The sequence below is a fragment of the Parus major genome, chromosome 2 (assembly GCF_001522545.3).
Source record: "Parus major isolate Abel chromosome 2, Parus_major1.1, whole genome shotgun sequence".
Classification (NCBI taxonomy): Eukaryota; Metazoa; Chordata; class Aves; order Passeriformes; family Paridae; genus Parus; species Parus major.
In genome coordinates this window covers 121,041,253-121,067,399 of record NC_031769.1, presented here as the reverse complement: position 1 = coordinate 121,067,399, position 26,147 = coordinate 121,041,253, and the positions used below count along the sequence as shown (strand labels likewise).

At 34.5% G+C, this 26,147-nt stretch overlaps 1 long non-coding RNA gene across 1 annotated transcript in view; it reads left to right on the top strand.

Moving 5' to 3' along the window:
- The window catches only part of LOC107201058, a 22,047-nt gene extending 5,814 nt beyond the window's left edge, over positions 1–16,233 (top strand). The window contains exons 2-3 of the long non-coding RNA XR_001519981.3: positions 15,071–15,116; positions 15,201–16,233. This is a non-coding gene — a long non-coding RNA (uncharacterized LOC107201058). The remainder of the gene's footprint in view (positions 1–15,070; positions 15,117–15,200) is intronic.
- Positions 16,234–26,147: the final 9,914 nt, after the last annotated feature.

Here is a 26,147-nt window from a genome sequence, read left to right as displayed (position 1 = left end):
TTTTTTTTCTTTTTTTCTTTTTTCTTTTTCTTTTTCTTTTTTTCTTTTTCCCTTGCTGTGTCCTGATTGTCTGGAGTGGGATCTAGATGAGGGATCCCCCCTGGCGAAGTCACTCATGTGCTGCTGGCTGTGACACATGCTACGTGTGTCGCCTTTGTATGGTCCTGGTTGGGCCACATGCACTTAGCCTGCAGTTTAAGGATTTGCTTTCGTGTGTGCAGTGAGTGCTGGAATAAAACAGGATTTCAAAGGGTACCACTAGAGTTGACATTTGAGGCCTGCTCTGGGTTTTATGTAAACCTTAACCAGAGGAAACGATTGTTCCAGGTTAAATGGCCCTAAACTTTCCTTTGTTTCATTAATTGGGATCTTCTGTTTAGTTCTTGTGACAATTCTTTTAAAGAAGCCGGAGGAATAAATCTAATTCATTAATTTCTTCCATACTGACTGAAGCGTTTTCACTGTTTTACACATGGCTGGAGTTATACTTAGACTTACTTCTTGTCTTTAGGTTACACACATGAAGGGAAGAGAGGGGGCTTGATCCTGCCAGTCCCTTCTCCAGTGAGGAAACGTAGGTCTGTCCCACTGTTAGAAACTCTCGCTACCATCAGGGCCTCTGTTTGGTGTGATGTCTGATAAAATGGTTTTACCTGCTCCAGGTCCCCATAAGGCTACCCAAAACAAATGTTGTCATATAATTCTGATTTTCTAAAAGCATGCTATATGGTTTTTTAGCTAAGCCTCTAGTAACAGTAACTTTCTTCCTTGCTTAAATGTGCTTGAGGGAGGAATGATACCTTTTACATTAAATGTTTCATAGTACTGACAGAGGCACAAATGGAAATGAATATTTTTTATAGTTTCAGAGAAAATACAATGCACAAACAAGGCAAACAATATAATCCAGAAGTCTTATTAATTAAAACCCAGTGTAGAAGTGTACATTGTACAAATATTTACCTGGGAACTTGGACTCTTAAATTCTGTCAATATCTCCATCACCTCTGAAATTATTTCTCACCTATATCCACAGTGACCCCAAATTGTCAGAGAGGAAGCCTGCCAGTTGTAAATCCACACGGGGCTACAACAGGATTGCAATTTATTATAAAGCAGAAATGTTACTGAAGGCAAAATTGGTGCCTATTCCCAAGTCCACACCTGAAAGAAACACACTTTCCAGAAATAAAGATGTTACAGAGGATTGTTTAATATTTATTTTTTTTTATGAAATATCATCATATTAGGTAGATTATATTTTTTTCTGAATTCTTTTTTACCAACTGTGAATGTTTTTTAAAAAATTGTTTGAAAATAAAAGGGACAACTTAAATTCAACACCACCTAGAAAAGATTAAAATATTTACTTTGGCTGCAGAATTTTTGCATGAGAGTACATTATAGAACAGTCAAGATAGAGAGGTACTTTTTCCTTTTTTCCTCAAAAGGATCTAGCTTGGTATAATATTCTTGCTTCCTTTTGAAATGATGTAAATGAGTGCAAAAATATTCTTGATATAATGTAAAAGAGGAAATGAAGGACTTTTATGAAACTAAATTTAAAAGTATGGTTTTATACTCTGGAAAACAAATACAGAATAGATGTATTTTGCAGGGAGATCTCAAATATGTGGAAAGAGCTTATTTTAAACAAGTGTGTCTGTACATTCCTTCAGATAAAAGTGTGCCCACTGTAGTTATAGTCATAGGGTCACAGGATTTTTGATCTATTTGTCTACTTATTTTTATGAGAAAATGTTTGTAATGTAAGATATGCATAAACTAATTCAAAGAGCATCTGAAATTTATTCATAAAGTAAATTAAAAAAATTAAAATGCTACTGATTATGAAGAAGTGTTTGTAAAACACATAATTCCTACAAGAAACTTGTGAATCAAAAAAGATGCTAACCTGCATACAAAATGTGAGCAACTTTCCCCTTTCAATTCATTTCTAGAGGAATAAAACTGAACACAAGGAAAGTATTTCACTCCTTTTCTCCTTAAGCTTCTTCAAAATTATCTATTCACAGAGACATCCTTAGGAATAAGGAGTACCCTAGGAATCAGAATTTCTACCAAATTTTTGAAAATGGAGATATGTGCCGTTTTCCATTGTTTTTCAGCAGATAGTTGTGAGTATTGTCATCAATAAAAAGGAAATAAAAACTAAAACTAAAACATGTAGTAAGGCAACAAATAGACACTTATATATTTACACTAAAATATTTGTATTTTCTTTTAATAGAAAGCCTTCATAAATTATTAAATACACTTGATTGAGTTAACAATGGACTTAACTACAAGCAGGTAAAATGCTGTTTTCTGTGTAAGATTCATACTTGAACATGCCAGACACTTCATAGCTCTCTCTTCTGTGTATTTTTTCATTAATATAACATTATCAAAACTTTTATTTTGAGACTATTATAGTAAGAAAAACATATTTGTCTGTGTCTTTGTATTCACTAACACACGGGATCAACTCATCTGTCCCTGTTTCATACAAAAATACTTGTCTATAGTTAGAAATAAGAAGCATACGAAGGTCTGCTCAGTGTTTGGTTTTGGCACAGTAATTAAGGTGTCAGGATTCAGATATGCTTTAATGCTGAACATTCAAAATTTAGCATTAGAGCTCCTGGTTCATCTACAACAGGATGGATACTGTGTTTATAGAGTTCATTTTTGACCTTACCTGAGTAAGTACTTTAAGTTAAAGTATGAGATGCACCTAGAGGGGTAATACATTGAGTTTAATAGGAAGACAGTTAATAACCTTTTTTCATCCTCATGCACTATCAATCATGGCTGTCACCAGTCTGCTGAATCAAAGCAAAAGTGTTCTTCACAGATGACTGATTAGAAACGCAAAATCACAAGATCCATCTTCATGGTCACTTTTATTATAGTCATTTTTAAACTGACAGCAACCTGCTCAGTTTCAGCAGACTGGGCATCACAAATAGTGTCACTCAGTGCAGCTAAGCATGAGAAGATGTTGGCTGGATTATACTTAAAAATAATTAGGCCCAAAGCCTTTTGTGGAGCAAGAAAAAGGATTTTTTGTGGTTCTAGCCCCATCTTTTCAACACCAGCAGTAGCCTACACTTTTATAGTAGGTTAGTATTGGAAAATATTTTCATCCTTCCACTTCAAGTGAATAAATCAGTTTTGGTGGTGCTTGGATACTTTTTTGGAAACAACACTTTTGTTGGTAATGTGGCCAGTGAGTTTTGATAGAAACCCCCATAAGCAGAGGCTTAACATTGCATGCTGCTGTTTGTACAGTGCTGTGATGAACTGTTGGTTTCCAGCCTTCTGAGGAATATTGCAAAAGCTAATTACCTTGTTAACTAGATTTGTTCCAATAACATTGTCTCCAGTTCAAATAAACTAGTGAACTGTTCAAAGGTTTAAGGTTATTTATAAATTGAATGGGCTCCAGCAAATTTAAAATCAAAATGGTGTAGGTGAAAGGGAGAGGGAGAGAAAGGGAGGGAAGGAACACTGATGCTTCAAGTTGTGCTCCGTTCTTGTGTGTTTCTGGAATGCTTTTGAAATATAATGTAAGTAAAGGTTTTAAATAATGCTGAAACATGAAAGCTGGTTTGTTTGGAGTTCTTTTGTTTGATTAGTTTTGGGTTTTTTTTTTTTAGAAATATAAATTGCTATTGCCTCTAAAGGGTGCTTTTCCTGTGTGAAAACTGTAAGATTGGTTCCATAATGTAAATAAAATCCTTTCCATCTACTTAATGCTGCTTAACATGAGTACGAAAATAATAGATTCTGATTTGGAATTTTGATTCAAGGGCTGAAGGAGTGAGAAGACAGCCAAGACTAATTTTTAAATTAGGTGGAAGCTAAATAGGCCTCCCTCAAAACTCTTCAAAATCTTTACCGGTTTTTAAAATTTAAATTCCACTTCATCTTGTGAACACAAAATAATATATTGCACCAGCTGAGCATCATTTTAGAATTATGTTTAGAATTGCAGTGAAATGGTGCATCTGGTTTGCCACTTAACTTTAACCCCCAAAAGGTAGTCTTAACAGTAAGCCAGATTTGTGTAGCTGTGATTCCTTTAATACAGCTCATAGGACTCTAAGTTCTGTATATCTAAAACTTTCCTTTAAAACACGTTTGGTAACTACAAGTGACTTCAGTGGGCTGCAGTGTCAGACTTTTCTTCAGTGCCCCTTCCCATCCTTCTCTCTCAAACTGGAGGGCAGGACTTTGGTCAAGTAGGGCTGTTCCAAAAGGAAATGCTCTTCATTTCCATCCTCAGACCCCAGTCTGTCTTTTAGCACTAGGCTATGAACACACCCACACCACAGAGTCACACATTCAGTAGTGATGAAATGTTTGCCTGCACAAGCATGCAAACACACACAAAGAACATGCTACATACATGTTTTTAACCCTGGCACACAATCACTGCTGCCTGGATATTTGTGCTGAAACAGGAATACCAAGCTAATCATGTCAGGAGAATATCTTTAAATAAAGCATCTTTGATAGTTTTAGTAATACTTGTAATAGCAATATTAATAATACTATTACATTATTATATTACTATTATAATAGTAATATTTCCATGTACTAAATAAGCAACTGTGAGACTGAAGAAGGAAAGTAGGAAGCAAAGCAGGCAGCTTTATGTCCAGTTGAGATTCACATGCTCTGTAAACAGTTTGATTCCCCTTTTTTCCCTAGTTAATACTTATCTTAAGGATATAATTAGCATTGATAAAATGGTGCCATGTAGAAACTCCATGTTTTTTGAAGTGGTTTTAACATGCATCTCTATTTTCTGATGAAAAATTGATACACTAATGCTGACTGACATCTGTCTAAAAATCAGAGGCTAAGTATGCCTGAATTTAAATTTCTGAGCATAAATCAAAACCTAATCAAGCAAAGAAACTAGCAATGTCTACTGATAAATAATATAATCATATTTTAATAATTATGCTTTTGGGGGGAAGACAATATTTTTTCCCCATTAGATATTTTAAATAGTGTATTCTAGACATAAATGGCTAAACAAAGTTGGCTGTAAATTATTCCTGTACACTTTTCTGTGTAGTAAGAACATATTTTAAAGAAATTCTGAGATTTGCAAGTATAACTTTGTGCATTAAAAAGAAAATTATGGGCTATAAATGCTTTCTAGTTTCATGTGTAAAAGTTGCTGTTTCTCCTAAATATTAAATAATACTAATCTACTTCCTAGTTTGTTTTTTACCCAGTTAATATTTTAAGACAGTATGGAAAAGGTGATCACTATAGTTTAACCTAAGCACATAGTAAATCCATGCATCTCAAAAAAATGAGCATAAACGATGAGGAATGGTAAGAAATTTTTTTGGTTTTCTTTTCTGTCACGACTAAAGGAGACACAGGTAAAAATTATTAAAATATTTTTATTACCTTAAGAAAAGAGCTACATCAAACTGATTTTGTAAACTTTTGGAATGCATGTGTTGTTTTGCTCTTTATGCTGCATCTTCCTCAGAATGTATTGTTCATTGTATGCTTATTTCCTGTCAGTACACTTGCTTATCCAGAATATTTATTATGTATTAGTATATAGCACAGAGTTAACTTTAAAAGGGTAAGATTTTAGACATGAACTTTGAATTAACTATATTTTGAACTACAATTCTATCTATCAATCCTTATAAGACATGACTAAAATAGGTACTGACACAGTATTGAGGAAATGTTGCATTAGGACAATTTTAGCATGTTTAAGTACTGAATGCATGTAAATATTTTGTAAAATTCACCTAGATGAAATTTATATAGTTAATAAGTAAAAGAATTTGCATCTACTTTAGTGATTACTAATGTAATTGGTGAGAAAAAATACTTAATGTGTAGGCACATGCACGGAAAAGAGCAGCTGAAATACAGTGTAACTTTTATCTCAAAAAAGCAGATCTACCCAAGTAAATAGGCCAAACAGTACCTGGAAGGTTTCTCTTTCCAAGTACACTTATCATAAGCATATATAGACCCATGAAAGTGCCCATCAAATCCTCCAACAGCAAGGTAGCAACAGTACTGCAGACAAGAACACTAGGAATTCTCATACCACACCTGCCTTTTTGCTGCTTGAATATGCAGCTATTTCTGTCCTCACTGCTTTTTAATTTTTTTCTCCCTTTGGTTTCTGAAATGCTCCTTATAGAAACTTAGAAGGAGGAAAAAGCTTTTCTATGAGCATCAAGTTGCAATAAATGTGTGTATGTGAGAGAGAGAATGTGTGCATACAAAGATGTATCAGGAAGGCCAGACTGGTCATCTTTCAGCATCTGTCTCCTACCTGAGGCTCAGAACCTCAGCTTTCAAGGGAAAAGAGCAGGGAGCAGAGGTCATGCAAAACATTTCTATTTATATATTCAAATTACTGGTATTTAGAATAAAGACATTGTCTGATATCAATATTACCAGTTGCTCACTAGGCAGATAATTTTTACCTTCTCTCAAAAGGTATCGGTATCAGTACCTCTGCATATCAGTAAGTCCAGATGATTGCTCATCAGGACTTAAAAAGGATTCTGCATTTTTTCTCTATGTTTTCTAAAATATTGACCACATATTATGAGGTGGGGATTTCTGTTATGTTGTCTTTTTATTAATCTTTTTTTTTTAAACTTTGTACTCCCAGACCTCTTTTTATTTTCTGCCTTCTGAAAAATATAATAGCCACAAATCCTTGCAGATTGTCTTTGAATTTATGCTTTATAAGAGCAATGCTTTATAGGAAAGATGTAAATATTTCTTTTCCAAATATGCCAAAACCAAGTATTTTTCTTCCAACAATTAGAAACAATACCTATTTATTTTCTACTGCTGAAGGATACACATAGAAACTTTAATATAAAAAAAATCATGGATATGATGAATACAGTAAAGCAAGTGTGCCTAATAGAGATTGAAAACAAGAGGAGAGCTGTCTTATTTCTCAGGTAACAGATTTAGGGATAAGCACATATATTTTATTTTTCGTCTATCTTTTATCTGTATTCTAAATCATAGTTTTGATCGTTAGGCTAAAAGGAAAAGATTATTTTTGTATAAATGTACAACTAGGATATGGAAACCCTGCTGTGGAATGCAAAAGAGGTAAAAAAATCCCCCAAATTTCTTTGAATAGTTTAGGTGCTACAGTAGCGATTTTTTTTTTTCTTTTAATATTTGATCTTTCTTTGTAGCTGTATTTAGGCCCTGTTTTCATTTTTGTAAAGCACAGGTTTTCCTTTTTTGTAAGCTGTTCTCCCATAGTGCATCTTAGTTTAATTCATTCTGAGCAAAAGAAACACCCAGGTTCAATCTGGAGACCTCCTTCCAACATAATTTAGCTAGACCTTTTCTTAGTAAAGGTTTTCTGGTTTTCATTTTCACTTCATATTCTCAAATAAAAGATCCTTTGTTGTCTACCATTTGATTGGACTTAATGAAAAACACTCCATTTTAACTTAACAGTATTTCCCTTTGAATTTATTATATTTAAGAACACTGTCAAAAATCAAGCATTTAATCTCAGGTTTTTATACTTAAAATTATATTGCTATCATATGGTTCAATGAGGTGATGTAGAAAATATATTGAATAGATTTCAAAAAGAAAAGTGAAAAACTAGCCTCATTTTAATATGAAACTAAATACTATGCCTAATGTGCAGATTGGGTATGGTAGTTGACTTTAAAGACTAACATGTGACAGGGTGCCAACAGCTGAATTGTGCAGTATTGACTAAATGAGGTTCACTGATTTGTATTGAGGCTAATATCTTCTTTAAACAATTCCGTGTAAATTGTGCGTATAAAGTCATTGGAAGCTATTTCTCAGGACAGCCTCGCTGGCTAGCTACCTGCTGGAGTGAGGAAGATAATCAATAGAAAGAAATAGAGCTGAGCATGAGACTAGGAAGCTTCAGAGCAGTTAGTGCTGATAAAAGTAGATGATGTCAATATTTGGGAATAACACAACTCTAGGATAACAGACAAAAGAGAAGTGCATATGTTGTAGAGTGTTCAAACAGGGGCAGAATTAATGCATAAGTGGCAGATGTTGCCCCAGGCTGCAAAAAAGACATTATTTATTCCAGGTATTGTTAAATTCCTAGTGATACACTGCTGCTCAATATAGTATATTAAAATTATATCTAGAAATGAGAGAAATGGAATACTTTTTACATGAGTCAAAATTCTAAGATATAAAGAAGCTGATGTACTCTGTTGACACAGAGAATTTTCCACACGACTCCTTGACCTCATAATGACGATCCTCTGTCAGAATAGAATCCTGCAAAAACAGTGCTCAGTGGTCTCTAATTAAATGAATACTTAGAACTAATATTTAAAAGAGTAACAAAACCAAAATGCAATAGCACATTTTACCAGAAAACAATTCTTTGCCTGTAAAGATCTTGACATCCTTGAGTCCACCCTTTCCCCCCTCCCTGTTTTTGTGTTTAAGGATTATTGAAACAAAAAATTCCCAATGCTCATTCAAATTTATAATATGGTGAATGTTTTTAGCCATGGTGTCTTTATTGGTAGTGAAATATTGGTATATTTTTGCTAATTTAATAGTAGAAATCAGTTTTCCTCTTGCTGTCAGGCAATGAATTTTTGTTCTTCTATGCTGATCTCTCTGTTGATGTATTATGACATAGTCTGTCAACATGAACAGATACGTGAAAAGGAGATTGGGTGACTGAGACGTGCAACCTGAATATGGCTTCTCTTCAATTTTTAGTGTATCATCATGTTTGGATGCAGTCAGTAGAAACGTATGATTTTTATTTTTTTTTCCAAAAGAAGGCTATTATTTTGATGTAATTTAAGCAAAAGCAAAACAGGTGGACTATGACAAGGTCCTAAAAGAAGAATGAATGAGGTAACTCCAAAACATAGGCATGCAAACTTAAAATACTTTCACGTCTGAGTTATAGCCTTTTAAAACTAGCATTTGCAAAGCACAAAAGTTTTTGTGTAAGAGGAACCAATCCAGGCTTATCTGATTATTAAATATTGCTATCTTTTCTTAAAAAAAAAATTAAATAATTCCAAAAGCTTTACACGGTTTGTTGTCACAGATGTTTTTATTGTTTGGTGTTAGATATCTGGATTACATCAAGTAGGTGATTACTATGTCAGATAAAAAGGTCAAGTTCCATACTTTTTATTTCAAACCATCATAAAGAAACCTCTCTATAGTGACACACTTGTCTATACTGTAGATCTCCCTGTACTCATTTTTAAAAAAAAGCTTCTAGCTGATACATTGTTTAACACGAGAGAATTTCGTATTTTAATAGTTAACAATTGTCAATATTCATGCTTAAGAGAAATACCTGTGTACTGAAATAATTCATTTTTTCAAAGCAAACTTCTTATTAAAAGATCAGATTTTACCATTAAAACTATACAATTTATTGCAATAAAAGTTGTTATTATTAGAGTGATATGCCATAAAAACCTTCTTAAGACATTTTTTTTCAGGTTTCTCTTCTTTAGTTGTCAGACATGGCATCATTCCATCCCAAAATAACAAGAATTCATAAGGTTGCTGTCTAAGACTTAACTCTAAGAAAATCTTCATTTCAAATAAGCATGCATTTTGATTTGGGACATAGTCAAAAATCTTTAAAGATATATACATCAACTAATTTGTTAATCTTGTGCCACTTTTAGCATTTGTCACACATATAGACCAGGAAATTGGCTCCATCTCATTCTAGCTCTGTGTTGAATTAAAAACCTCTACTGCAAAGAAGAGCATGATGTGGGGAAAGAATAAATTTAGTTCTTTCCTTAGTAATGCACATATATTTCCATACATTTCACATCCTAAGGGAGCCTGTGAACGCATTCAATAAATACAAAACTGTAATTCCAGGAAAAGAGAATTTTTATATTATAAATTTCACATAGTACTTTGTTCTTAAAAGATCTGAAATTACAAATGTCTTTATGTTTTTATTCTCGAACAAAACACAGGATACAGAAAAAAAAAAAAAGGAGAAGGCATTGAATTTTAGGTTCATCAGTATTTCTGAGGGTATTAGGTGACTTAGAACAAAATAATATCTGTTCTACAATGGAACTTGTAAATTAAGAAAACTGTGTCCAGCCCAACTAGTTCTACCTTACATATACTGAAATCAAAATCATATATGTAAGCATTTATATCAAACGATTGCCTATCCTCACCTTATATATTAAGGTCAGTGAAAAGAGCAGTTTATGGATAAAGGGCAATAATAAAGAGGTAGCCTTTAAAATGATTAGTTGGTGTCTATTAAAGATGTGTTAAGATGAAATATATACTGCAGGTGAAGGAAATTACTAACTCCTTCTAGGATGAGGGACTTGCTGTATGTGTATTTCACTATACCTTTCAAATATTTGTGAATTTGACTGCATTCTGAGGAGACAGAGCAATGTGGTAGATTTATGAGGGTCTGACGGAAACAGGGCTAGGAAAGATTATGGCACACTTGTTTAGAAAAACTGAGAACTGAAGGTTCCTGATTTACACTGACATATATCTAGATGAAACTATAGTTTGCAAATTGCCTAGAGGAGTTATCTTTTATTAAGTGTTTGATGGGTATAGAAAAGAACATATCTATTCTATAACAGTCTAGGAATACCAAGGCAATATTTGCAAATATCGTTTTCATGTTCTTAGATTTTCTTAAATATTTTCATTTTTATGGTCATCTCACCCAACCCTGTGCTGAGCTTCTGTGCCTACCTTACAAGCCACATGGTTAGAGTATTGTTGCATTATTTTGAATTCTTGAGATAGCATTGTGCTGAAATGTTCCCTGCACTGCAGGACTAGGAGAGATCAAACCACAGCTTAGGCACTTTTTACCTTTTCCAACAGCTTACCAACATATTTGACACTTTCTGCATCCTAACAGTTAGAAAAAGGTGTTAAAATCCCCAGCATTCACAATTAAGGCATTTCCAAAGGCTTTCAAGTTTGCCACTACATTGTGATTACACATGTTTAGTTTGAAATTAGGCAAGGAGTTACAGACAAAGCATGCAGTTTTACCAAGCACTGTGAGATTTCTTGCAAAGAAAGCCTGAAAGACTGGTAAGTTTTCTAATCGGATAAATTTTCCTTGTTTTATTCTGACTGATACAAGATAGATGACTTGTCTAGGAGGAGGTGAGGGGCAGGTTGGATTTTCACTGAAATTTTTGGTACATTAACTTCCTCTTTCTTGAGGATATGCTACTTTTTTTCATCTTATTTTAAATCATTATTATCATAGGGAAAATCTATTAGTCACTACAATCCTACTTTCATAATTCATTTTATTAATGCAATTAAAATTGGTGTTTACTGATGCTTTAGCAGCAAAATTATGAATTTAATATCAATTTAACAATGGATGATGCTATGCATTCTAGTTCTGTCAGCATTTTTTCAAGCCTGGCGAATGCATTATACAAACATTAGGCAACATTTTACATAACAATCTACCTATTAAATGGGAAGTTTTGTCAGGCTTGTATGTGCAGTTGGTCACCAATTATATATATAATTTTTTTCCACAAAGGTGTGGAAACAGGATTAAAATGTTTTAAAGATTGCACAGACTTCTAATAATGACATAGCAAGCACTCTCTGTTAATGTAAGCTTTTGATCAGCAACAGCAAAAATAAAGTTTATGACCAGACAACTATTTGTACTTTCATTACAAATATATGTTCAGTGCATTGATAGCATTAACAATTTTTTTCTGTTCATAGCATTAGAAGAAGAGCTGTACATTTGTGATAAACAACATGCACTGACCCATTTTCATCCGTAACTTGCATGGTTTCCTTAAATCATTAACTTATCAGATCTGAGCAGGGATGTCTGGATCTTTCTGGATGGTCCCTAGCATAATATAATGTGTACTGGAATATAAGGAAATAATTGGCACTTGTTACTTATAAGCAGCACTTGTTAGCATAGGCTTTCTAGCCTGCCAACAAGCAATTAACCTCAGCATCAGTCAATCACCTTTTCCTAGTTAACTCACATTACACTTTGAGGACAGCTGCCATCTTCTTGTGGAAAAATACATGTAACTGTGCCCCTGACTGTCATGTGAGTTTTAGACCAGTGTAACTTTATTCTATCCAAAAGAGTTAGAGCTTTCTAAATAGTAGGGTAATCAAGAAAATTATTTTTCTTCCATGACTGTAAATTAGGAGTAAGTGCACCTAATTCATTGGTGCTGCATCTGTTTAAAACTGTGGCACCAAAATTGGAATCAATCTTTTCTTTCTGTACCTAAGAGGTGAAAGTGTAGTACTGTACAGAAGTCAATCAATGCAATGATGTTGCTTAGCAATGTAAATGCAAAAGAGTAGATTGCTGATGCCAAGAAATTTGCACCCACATATTGCACCTGTCAGTAAATGGGAGTTTGCATTGCAACTGCACTGCAGTGTGGAATTAATGCCCTAATTAGAGACTTTTTCATCTCTATTAGGAATGCCTGACAAGACAATATGGTGAGGTTTTTTATCAGCTCATCATTGCTATGGGTGGCAGAAGTAACTGGTTTTGTTCTTTTTAGCTCTTTTTGTTCGGTTGGTTGGTTTTTTTAAGACATAGCAAACACTTTAAATCAATTTTTGATAGGAATAGATGACCAGAAGAGAGTTTCTGTGTGTTATTTGTGTAGAAGAGAGAGGTTGACGGTGGGTTAATAAAACTGTTTCTTCCCATTTCCCTACATGTAAGCATGATTTTCTTGGAAGAAAGGTATGGAAGAACTGAACTGTGATTTAAAGCACATCATTTTATTTCAATAGCAGGAAGCAACTTCCATAAATGACAACTTTTTTTCTTTTGATAACTCCAGTAAAATTCAGAGATGACACCTGTATGAAGCATTATTTTTAGAAAGAGGGACTGGGACACTTCTTCTCCCTTGACTATCAAAATGACATATAAATATCATTTCTTTTACTTTTCTGTGAGTTTTGTGACTTGTGCCTTGGTGTGTGACTGCGATGTGCTTTTTTTGTTGACAGATGTGAATAAGGTATAGAGAGTACTAAATAAAAGCATGCCTGGTCCAAATAGGCAGCAATATGCAGCAGAACTTAAGGGAAGAAAAAAAAAAATCCAAACCAAACCAAAAACCCCAACCAAACACAAAAGCTTCTGGAAAAAAAAAACCCCAAAAAAACCCCCAAACCCACCCAACAACAAACTAAAAAAAAAATAAATAAAAAAAATTTACTGATTTACTGTAGACTTCTTCCTGGTCAGTATGTTAGGGAATAAACTGAAAAATATGGAGTATTTTTCCAGTGACTGATGAGAACAAAAAGAAGGAGTGAGATGAGTCCTGTAAGGTATTTTTACAGTTCTTAAGAGTTTTATATATTCAATTCAGAATAAATCTTCAATTATGAATTGCTGTCTATCCAGCTCAGGTAAGATAACCATAGAATAGGAGTTTCTTTTTAGTTTTACAGAAGTTTTGTTATTATTGCTTAACATTTTCCATGTTTTGCTGACAGGAATTCTTTGGGGAATGTTTAAAGAGTGGACTTTTTAGTGGATTTCTTTGGGGTATTCTTTTCAAATAGTCACTGTTGAAATCATCCTGAGGCATATTTGGATCTTAAGTCACTTTACACTGTATTAAGTCACCCTGTAAAGTTCCTACCAGTAGCTGGGAATTACCTTAGTGATATTAGTCCCTTTCCAAATATAAAACCATCTATTGGTGAAACAGTCTTATGATAATAAAATATAACTTGGTTTAACTTGGTTCTTGATATTATGTTTTCTTCTAACTATATCTTTGGTATCTGTAACTACGACTTTCATCTTGCCCTAAGCTTCTGATCACTTTTCTCATTACCAGAATTTACATTCCCAGAGCAATCCCTACCCTCTTTTACCAGTTCCCTATTTAAACTAGTTAAAAATTTAGTTAAAATTAGATTAAACACCCTGGCTGAGTTGAGTAAGGAGGTGGCCCCACAAGCAGCTTCACTGGCAGCTCTGAAGGAGCAGTAACCTCCATCTGGGCTGTGACATTAAGCTAGAACAGACTGACACTGCTTCCTTTAGTAGCTGGCACTCATGGTTAGAAAGCACAGTCAGGCTACACTTACACAAAGTATAAACTCATGCCAATGTGGGAACACAAGATATTGCAGACCCATAAAACAATTCTTTTCTTTTTTAAATGTTAAGTAAACCTCATGGTGCAAGTGGTAGAATAGGAAGCTATGGGAAGTTTTTTTATGTGTAACTATTATATGCCTCAAGAGAGCAAAATGTTTTTGACTGTGTTTCTGCTTAAACTATTAAGCACACAACTGGAAAAGTTCTTAAAAGGAAACTGGATTATTTGGATTAAAATATTTTTTAGTAGTCTGATAATTATGTAAGAACATGAAGAAATGTGAGGGGAAATAGAACCATGTGAAGCAGAAGGAAGTGCACTCACTGGTAAAAATGAGGTGAGAAAATGCTGTGTTTTGGTATAAAACATGTTTTCTGGTAGTACTTTTGCTGAAATCAGCATTATGAAGTAGACCTATGATGATCATTAGTTACTTAAACTCATAATGCAAACTTGTAGTGTGTTGCAAGCCTGGTAAATTTAACTTTGGTTTTTTACACTAACTGGTGATTTTACTCATATTTAACATGATAGATGACAGGGAGAGTAGGACAATTCTTTCTTTGTTTTGCTTCAATAACTGTTCTACTGCCTTTTTTCACTATTTAGTTAGAGAATCGTTTTGGCCATTTAACTTGTATCTTCAGTACGTTCATGCAGTGCAACCCAGTTTTGCCTCTTGGTTATTAAGACCAGCCATAAAAATCCATTTTAAATGGTGACTTAAGAAATGTATCCTTGTCAATAAACATGAATTTGTAGCCTTAGTCATCTTTGATGATTAAAATATATGGTTGCAAAACATAAAATGGCATTAATTATTCAGTCTAAGTACTCTATTCTGATACTTTTTTTGTACTTACAAAACCATTTTCTTTTCCTAGGTATCTTTTTAGTGCTGAAATGGACACACTAATTGTGAACCATGCGGTAAGGAGCTCCTTCTAAAATGTGCAGCGGCGTATTTACCAGAATGTAACAGGTTACTTTAAAGCTTCTTTTGCCTGTAACCAGGTGAACAAACCTTGCAAGACACAATGCCAGCTCGAGATCCAGCCCAGCACGTAACAGCAGCACTGAAGCAGCCCCCACCACTAGGCAAGGGACAGAAAGGAGATGGTGACCTGCAAGGGGATGAGAGACCTCTCTTACCAGCATTTGCTCACAGTTTTGCTTCTGGCAACTAACATTTCCATTTTTCTCAAAGCTTCTACATCTGTGTCATCAGACAAAGCCCCATGAGTGGTGGCAGAGCAAACTGTAGCCTTCATGTTCAAGTTTGAAGAGAAAAAGTTATTTACATGTCTAAGTCCCAGAACCAGCTGCTCAGAGGTCACTCTTTGTTGCCCACTGCTATGAACCTTTTAGGCTTCCGAAAGCTCTAAAAGAAACGGGACATATTATGGGGCAGAAAAGTCTTACTGTTTTAAATTTGTTTAAATTCTATTTCATTGTATTATATGATTTTTGTCCTACCAGAAGAACATGGAAGATGGGATGTTTCTGTCATTATTTGCATGAATGACTATTTAAATTGACTGTCAGACCTTGCAGGACAAATCTTTGGCCCTTCTTAAGATTGTTTTAAACTGAAGGAGGTTATCTTTTAATGGATTAGGACTTTAGACTATTTTTAAAGGAAAATTATTGATTGATGCAATGACTTTTACTGTTTTGTCACCTTTCCTTCTCAGTATTTATGTATGTTTTTTGTTACAAATTTAGGTAAATGTTTAACTATGTGTTTTAATGTTTTCCTGTCTTTTTTTTTCCTTTTCTATTCTAGAAATGTTTTCCAGAATCAAACCCTTGAATTTAGTGACAATTAGTACAATTTCCAGACATATCAGTGAGAGTTTCTGTACTAAGTGTGGGAATGTAGATGTTAAGAGGAAGCACAAATAATGACTTTCTTTTTCCATTCACAGAGGAAGCACTAAGACATCAAGCTTATTCAACAGAAATGAATAAATGCAGCCTGGAAAGTTATTATTTTTCCAAACTGTGAAAGGATCTCTGAAATAATAAAGATAACATAAAACAAAAACATGGAAAATTTGTCTAATTTTCTTGCAAAAAAAATAATAGGAAACAAAAAAGGGTATGTCATAGTAAAGAAAATCTTCAGGCAGGGAAAGAAAAGATTTGTTTGACAGTGTTAGGGTAGCTTGAAAGAATGATCCAGGGCCTGTTCATTGCTGCTACCTCAGAATTGTCTTGGACATTTAATCTTAGTTTCTCTGTCTACAAATAGAAGATGATAATGCCCTTTTTGGCAGTATTGTGCAGTCTTTCGAAATTTCACAATGAAAGAGAAAATTTTCATGGTGTATTTAAAATTGCCTGTTGGACCTCATGATTTTAAAATAAAAGTTTGGACTATACATCCTGGGGGAGATGCCTCTCTAGGGCAGTGTAGGCAATGTTTAAGCAGGGTGACTTTGGGGTTTTGGGGTTTTTTTTGTTTTTTTTTCTTTCCTTTTAAACTGTTTAATGGGCTGTTTCTTGGTATCCTCTCTGGAACATGCAGGTCCCTGGAGACTGATAGAAATGAGGGTTGCTCTGAATAAGAAGGCCTTCTTTAGGAGATCCCATCATCATCAGAATTCTGTCATCCTCACAAAAACTTGAAATTAGTATGGCCCATATCTTGTATTTCAGCTACTAAACTTTCAGCAACATTTTGTCTGGCTAACATCTTAAATGCCATGGCTTTCCCATTAGATAAGCAGGCTGATTTCATTACTATTTCTTGACAGAACAAGATTAAAAAAAAAAAAAAAAAAGAAAAAGACTTGTGTTGTGAATCTCCTGTAGAGAATTTTGGTGGCAGAAACAGAAATGCTGCTATATGGCTAAACATATTTTATGATACAGAAAAGGAAATGAGCCAGAAATTAATGGAATCTGTATAAAACCTATATAAATATAAAATACAGCAAGCAAATGGCCTCTCCACAGTTCATTCTGGCAGTACCAATCATGTATGTTCTGACAACGGGCAAGGGGTGTGCTTAGGGTGGCGTGTCCCCTGAGCCCTGTCCCATGTTGCCAGCCTTTAGCTCTGCTCTAGTGTGGCTGGTTGTCACCACAGAGCTATGCAGTGGGACTGTGAAGAGGATTTGTCCTCTGGCACATCCTATAGCATGAGTGTAGCTATGTGCTCTTGCTGGCTTGAAACGTGTTCTGGCCTGGAACAAGGGCCCAAATTTTTAAGGCTGGAGACATAAAAAGCCTCATATTTTGACTCTTGTCTGAAGCTTTCAGCACTTAGGATAGGAAAAGCAATTAACAAACCAGATACAGAATGAAGATGTTTTATCATTATATCAAAAGTAAGAATGCAACGTTTTCTCTTTAGGTTATCAGTGAAGGGACAATAGTGTCTGTTACCTGCAGTTTTGCCAGTGGTAGGTGGCAGTTCACAGCTGAAGCACAGGCGTATGAAATGCTTGTCATTTATCACTGACGTGCTCACAAGTTGCCACCAAATGTACCAGGCTCTACTATAACAGAAAAAAACATAATTATGATAAAAATGGATGTGCTGTAATTGTTGGTGAATTAAAGACTCAAAAAGAGATTAACCTTTGATAACAATTTGCTATCTGTCTTTAATTAAACACAGAGTGATTTAAATAAATAGGAACATCTTTAGGGCTTATGTTTTATTTGTGAAAATGACTAATTTGTGTATGTTGTTATTTCAAGTTACTTTAACTGCATTACTTGCATAAGTTCAAGAAGCAGAATTTCATTCCATCTGGTGATTATTTGCTTTCATTAATCATACAGTCAGAAAACATAGAATTAAAAAAATAATTACTGAAAACCTGATTGAACGTAATAGAGAAATTTAAGTGACTAAATGTGTCCATATGGAACCTGAAAATTTCAACACATTTCAAAAAATGTGTAGAGAAGAGAGTCAGGGAGCTACAAATGCTGTAATTTCCTCAAAAAGCACATTTTTCCTAGCATTTCAACTGGTTTATATATCAAGGAGAGATGTATATTAACTGCTTTTAAAGATATTTTAGTTTTTTTAAAATTTAAATTAATTTAAAAACTAATATATTATGTTTTCTACTGAGATTGAAGCTGTTTACTTTCACTGCACTGTGAATCTCTAACCCATGTTAAATACACTAGGCGACCTAGTATGTTAATTTGAGGATCAAAAAATGTTTCCAGTTGGTTATATTAGTTCTGTCAGTAAAACAATTTTAGACTTAAGGAGGTGTATGAATCACCTGTGGCCGAGGTATGTTAAATCATTTACAGGTTTGGCACTTCCCAAATTGTGAGTACTATCATTCTGATACCCTTGAAAACCAATAAGCTGACTTGCAGACCATTACCCTCTAGCAGAAAATTACTCAGAAGCCTCACTAGAGCAACAGCAAGCCTACAAGTGTACCTCTCTACAGTGGGACATGACCACCCTGTCTCCTGTCTTAGACATGAAAGTCATATAATACAAAATAATAACAATAATAAAACAAATAACAATAATAAATATCTAATACCTAATAAATAAAAAGTCTTAATAATTTGGTATCTATCTAATATACTGAAATCCAGAATTATTAATGCTGGCAAAACGTATCAGATGGCATCACAAAAGAGTGATTTTTGCTGTATTGTTACAGATGTTCCAGCTATGCAAACAACAGGTTGCAGTGCTATACTTTTAAATCTCCACTGGTATGAGAATGTGCACATGTGCACAGCAGATCACTGGTTATTGCAGTAAAGGCAGTCTCTGCTTCTGCTGTATATTTTCCCAACTGATATGCTTTTTTTTTTTTTTTTGAGGTTGTCATATGGTATAACACTTTTACTAGTTGACTCCTCCTACTTTTCTTCAAACCACATCCTGATTTTTGGCCTCAGAAACTAAACATATGCACAACTTGCAGAACAACACATGATATTGTTTCTGTATAACATCATACCAGCTGGGATATAAATTCTTACAGACAATTTTATGTGAATGAAAAATACCTACATTATGACATTTTCCATAGTTGTGCAATACATACCACAGTAGTGCATATGGTTTAGAGTCAGAGATCCTCACTTACAATTATAACAAAAGTCTCAAGTCAGGCCACAGATCTTCAGACAATCTAATTTTGAATAAATCATCCTAATTTATTTCTATTTTATTTCTTGCTTCTTCTATTCTGTTTTGGATTTTTGAAATCCTACCTCATCTAGTTTGTGCGCTTTAAATTTTATCCATTTCCTTCATTTGGTATCAAGTCCAATAAAATTATCATTTAACTGAGGAATAGGTAATTTGTGATGTAATTTTAACTTGCATCATGATTTGAAGATATATATGCTAATAGGTATGATTCCTCATTTTTGGGCAATATATTCCCCGTTTATTTTCATTAGTAAAAAACTATTTTGTTTTTGATTTTTCAGTGTTGTTTGTTTGTTTATTTATTTACTTATTTATTTATTTGGGGTGATAATGGAAGTCATTGGGTGGTTGTTACATTATCCTTCAGGATAAAGAATCTGCATGTGAGGGTTTTCTCCAATGATCTATAAGCTTTAATCAAGTCACACTCAGCCCTCCTTTTTGATGATTAAAGACATTGAGTTTATGCTTTCACACCAAATAATTTTCTTTTGCTCTCAAATAAATTTTAAATGCAATTTTGTGAAGTCTCTGTCTTTTTCCCCACCATTCTCATTAAAATATGGACAACAGATCTGTTGGGAATTATTCCAACAATTGCATCAGGATTCAAGGATTATGTTCATGGTGGGAGCTCATGTTGTGTTGCTGGTCTACAATGGCCCCTAATCCTTGTAGAGTCAAGGCACTCCATGTCAATGTACCCCATTTGTGGGGGGTGAAATCCATTTGTATTATGTTTAACTATGAATTCATCTCTTCTAAGATGCTCATTTCTTGCAATGGATCTAGCTGATAAAGAGATCTCTTCCTTGGTTTCATAATTATGTACTCTCTGAGTAATCTTTCTGTCATCCTTAGATCCTTAGCATGGTAATTTGTACTTGCACCTCTGGGTCACTGCTGGGAATACTGAATAGCACTGGGCCTAGTAAAGATGCCTGCTAGATTCAACTAGAAAAAATTCAATATTAATTTTCTTTTAAATGTATCTTTTGATGATCTTCTAGCCAGCTCTTGATTGAAATTTTGTACATTGATGCTATGTAGCAGATCTTTTATTTTCTTAATAAAATTATCATACAGCATTTACAAACTTCTATTATGCATTTATCTATTAAACAAAAAGAAGGAAAGCATCCAATGCAGGTGAAAAAAATCTGTTTGCCACATAGCAGACAAAATACTCAGGATTAATATTCTTCAATTTTCTCTGCACATGTAACTTCACTTCAAAACATTTCATATATAAATAATACTGTTCATCTTTCAGAATTGGAGGGATTCTAACTTGCCTGACATATCTATCTCAAAATGTGCAAGGGCTTTCTGAATTTATTGAAACCACCTCTGAGAAGCTTACAGGACTGATGCCAGACACTAGTGTATGCACTTTCTTCTGCTGTATTTAAGATGTTTTGCCAACAGTTTGTCTCTCAGATTATGCTTTATAATTTGCCACAGAACTCAAATTCATAAAACTAAATAAATATTTTTAACTAATTCTTAATCCACCTTTTGGGAGACCTTATTTTCATTTCTGTCTGTAAAAGCAACAACACTGCATCTATTACATTGACAGATAAAGGTACATCCAGAATCCTCCCAAAACTTAGGCATTGTCATATCTTCCCTCCTTCTCACCCCACAGCATTTAAGGTTAACGTGCCTGAAAGGTGTTTGCATTTTTCCAAGTGAAGAAAAAGAAGGGAGTGAACTTTAAAATGAGTCAACTAATTTAAAATATCTCCCTTTCTTCCTTGGATCCTTCTCTCATCCGGAAGACTGTTTTGGTGAAATTTATTAGAAAGAAATTTCCAAGCAGTTTATTCTTTATAAAGCAAATCTAAAGCTTTTGGATTTATTGGACTTTTCTGTCTTTGTGTAAGTTGAATATCACAGCTAATAGCACAGTAATAATTACATGTCATTTTCTTCATCCTCTTTGTGCACTGCCAATCTGCAAAGGTGTCTCATTTCACACATCATTTGTGACGTCCTCTGGTAATACCACATATTTTGGGGAATAGCTGGTGAATGCACTCATAAATCTCCATTTTAAGATGTCTAGTTCCAGATTCTGGACCCCATTCTATAATTATTCAAAGCAAAGCATTCTTGGTGAAGTCAATGGGCCAACAAGACTAAGCTCAGATCCTAAGAGAAGGAGTAGAGGTAACTAAGCTAAAGTTCAGGACTGCGGGATTTCCCAGTCCTTTAGCTGAGCTGCAGTGGCCACAGCCTAGTGTAGGAAAGAGGGTTTCCCTGTTTGTCTGCAACTAATGACCCCCAGGGTCACTGCAACAGATGGGAATTGGGGTTGCTGCGATACTCTGGACAGTCTGCCCACATCATGGAGAGAAAGGAAGCTATTCTGATGGTCCTGTCCCATTCAAGACAGCTAGTACAAAGGAACACTGTTAATTCCTACTGAGGCAAAGCAACCACAATTCAACAGTGATCCAGACCTGACTTCAACACAGAGACAGCCTGTGAAATTGGAAAACAGGAATAAACCAAAAAGTACTGACTGTTTCTGAGAAATCTTATCAATCCTGGCAGGATATTTATTGCTCACTGATGACTGAGAATCTCATCTTGCTCAGAGACTAGTTGTGTGTTACTAATGGAGCAAAAATGTGGGGTGAGCAAAGAATGACAGTCTAGGGCTGATTACTCTGATGTCATGCTTTGGGAAAAGCAGCCAGAAATGTGCAACTCATTCTGCTTAAGAATCAAAGGCACCTAATTACAATCTCATTTTGTTAAAACACAGTGCTAATGACTTTCTTGTGCAGTAGCTGGATACCATATCAACTGCCATATAAGCTAAGTTTTTCCATTTTAACAATCCCAGTTATGGTATTTGACTGCTCGTGCATAAACATTCACCAGTTGTTGCTGTGTGTCACTGGAGAGGAGGGATGCAGCAGTTTACACTAGGCAGTGAAAGTGAAAGGAGTAGCTGACAGATAAACTTTCTGCTAAGATGTCCTCACTTTAGAAGAGCTGTTTGAAGTAACTTATAAAACATGGTCTGTTAAAAATCCAACCATGTTTCTTCAGGTCAGATTATTCTGTGGTGCATCAGCAAAGATTAAACCCCGTTCTCTCTTGTAATCTCCTTTTCTTTTTAATTTTTGTAATCTATTTTTTTGCTGGCACTCAGGTGCTTGTATTTTTTTTTTTCTTTTTTTCTTTTTCTATTTAGATTGCTTCTGTATATTTTCTATAAGTTTTGTACCATCTTCCAGAACTTTCCTATAAAATGTATATATACACATTTTTAGAGCTCCTACTACTTGCTTTTTTTAAGGGTTGCTTGTATTATCTTCCAAGAATTCTTCTGAGAGTGAATGCATTGTTAAATATGAAGGGTACCTTGTTTTGTTCTCTACATATTCCTTTCCTTCAATGGATCCTGAGTTAAGTATGTGCATGGACAATATGCATTGACATTTGCTATTATTTGATCTCATTTTGTAAAATCCTCTTCAACAAATTCTGCACATTTAATCTGTTAATTACAGTAAAGTCTCTTCTATTAAATATTTATCTGAACAGAATTCTCTGAAAATACAGAAATTAAGATAGATTTCTAAGTAGCTGTGGGTTTTTGGGACACAATAAGGACAAACTACATACCAAACCACATTTTTCACATGGCATTAAATGGCTTTAGATTTTGATAAGTTTGGTTTTCTCCTATATGGCTGATGCAATCTATTACATGTGTAATTGTATTTCTCAGTATATTCTTTCTTCAAATGTGAATTGCATTAATTCTTTCACTGTGGTTGGTCCTGTGACAGTGCCCATCCCTCTAAATCTATGTAGCTGGTATTTTCTCCAGGTTCATAGTTCTTGTCCCTCCAGGTCTCTGCCACTTGTTTTCAATAACCTTTCATATGAAGTAGTGTTACTCTAAGCTTTCGTGTCAAAAATCAGATAGGATCTCAAGAAAACAATGTGTGTTTAAAGTTTTTCACGGTCAGGTGATATTCAGAGGAGAAAAAAGCCTGTAATTATTATTTTTAAGGAGCATGGAGGCCAGCCAGAGTCGAAATAGGAGCCTTTCCAATGCATCCTGAAGAAGCAAAAGGGGCAATAATAAAACCAAATTTACCCTATTAAGAGAAACATTTTTGGAAGGATGGACTCATTAGCTACGTGCTGGGGGCCAAGTAATTTTCTATTTCTTTCTCATTACTTCCAGGCCATGACCACGTTCTAGCTATATTCCAGATCAAAACACTACCTGGGAATATTAGTAAGCTGAAAAAGAAACCTGTAAAATAGTTATGGTCCCAATGTTAGTATGAAATTCAGGACCATGATCTTTTCACTGCACCAGTAAAAAGTTATGTCAGTTGTAATTTTTGCTTCTTGGAGATGCCCAGTATTCAAAGAACTCTCCACAAGTTCACATTCAGTTCTGCTGAATTAAAAAATCAGCAGGAAAAGGCACTGATGAGATCAGTTTTCATGGGTTGCTTGGGGAAGAGAGTCAAGAAGCCAGCCCACTCCCCAGTCTCTGCTAAGTCCTGTTTTGGGTGCAGGTTAACTCACATGATTTGGTACCAGTCACTAAGTTACTTGCCAGCTGTGTGTATTTAGTGTATCGGGTACCACTGCTGTCTCCTCCTTTCCTAACTCTCCTAAAGAGTCAGCTGGTGACTAGACACCAGAGGGATTCTCCAGCCTCTGTCCTCAGGAGAAAGGGCAAGCTATAGCACATCACTGCTCTTACTCCTCCCACTGTTGTAAATTAAAACAAGAATACGAAAAACCCATATGACTTCATCCCTCAGACCACAAATGAAGCTGAGTCAGCAAGTGGTGAAGAAAACTACATGTATTTATAGTGAATGAGCAATTATTTCTTTTTCATGAAATGTTTGTAGCTAATCAACTCAAATATCTGCCCATCTAATAAATACAAGCTGCATACAATCCTGCCAAAAAACTGCACTTGGATGGTATATTTGGCAGTGATGAACTACTCTCAAAGCATATTCGGTGTTCACTGTTTGAGTCAATAAGCTGAGACCTGAGTAAAATTAAAAAATTATTTTGGTTTTTTTTTTTTTCATATTATATGTCACTTTTATTCATAACCATGTTCAGTTCCTCTGATTTCTGTAGAGGTAATGGTGTCAGGAACTGAACCAAAGCTAAGCACTTAACTATTTCTTTCCATACAACCTTTTTCATATGTCCTAATTATGCTCCTTGTCTTTTTTTTTTTTTCTTCCCTCCCTTTTTTAGCCATATCAAATGGATTCAGATTTCAGTTTGAAATTCTGTGAAATCTAGCAATCAAATTTTAACTACAATTTAACCTAAACTCTAAGCACATCCTCTGAGTATTTTTTGTTGTTCATTGTAATAACAACAACAACAACAATAATAATAAATTTATATACTCCATTGAAAGGTATGACTTCAATATAAATATATATTTTTACACAGTTAAAAAATCTGTCTATGTGTACAACATTATGATAAATACTATGCTTTCAAAGGAGATTTTTAGGAGACTATCATATCAAAACTAGATTTGCTCCCATTTGATATTGATTGCTTATTTTCTACCTTGGAACACACACCACAGACCACTCAAACTCTGAATGCTTTCAGTTTAATCAGTTTATGCTGCTCCATCCTCTCCTTCCTTCAGGATCTTTACAGAGATGTAGGTAGCCAGACACAAAAATTCAGAGAGCAAAGTTGGGAAGAGTAATTTCTACTGACATTAACTTCCCATGAATTTCAACACACAGATTTTTCCATGTAACTCCCATTAAAATTAATGGGAATCATGTGACTCAAATCTCTACATACTGAGCAGTTTCCTTAGTGTACTGAAGAGTCTGCATCTAGTTTCCAAGTCCCTAAACAAAATGATGGAGGCTTAGTGACAGTATATCACTCAAAAATCTCATATATTTAGTATATTATAAAGCTTAGAAGAAACATTTGTAAAAGCAGCTTTAGCATCAGAAGTCAGAAATCCCATGGAAAGTTTAATTCAGAATTTTTGATATGGTTTTCATAAGAATGATAAAACAGACTACTATACTTGCAATTTTCTCTGCAACTATATAATTTCTAACTTAAATAGCCACAAGGAATGCGATAAATGAAACATTTTTCAAAACAATGGTTTAGGCTTCATCTTTCTTTTTAATAATTTAGGCTTATTTTAAATGATTACCTATTACTAGATCATTAATATAAAAATTATTTTTAAATGAGATTTCAAGGAAAGGTTGAATAAGCTACAGTAAGACTAGGCAGAAGCTGATGGGACAACTTTCAAAAAAATAATGCTATAAGCAATATTTATGATGTTATGCCCAAGCAATTTGAAAACAAATGCTATCATTTACCTTTGAATTATAGATATATATATATTTTTATGTCAATATTTAGAAGTCCACTGACTTAATAGGAAGCTGTATTAGCATGAGGACAAGTGCAGATAATATAGTGGAATAAATGGATGTTCTGAGTGTCTAAGTGGTACACAGAGGATGTCAAGATTTTCCAAATCCTCTCTGAATTTGTAGAACACCCCAATTCCTTCTGTTCTTCCTCTGCCTTCTTTTTGCTCCTTCACTTCATGCCCAGTTGCCTTCTGCCTTTACACACCACTCACTAACTCCTGTGAAATTTTGAATTTCCTTATGTATCACTGATCTTCAAGAAAGGCCTCCAGTTGAATACTCTTCAGGATAGCTGTTTTTCTAAAAGTCAAAAGAAGTAAGGATTTATAAATCCTTAAACTAGCACTAAGATGAAAA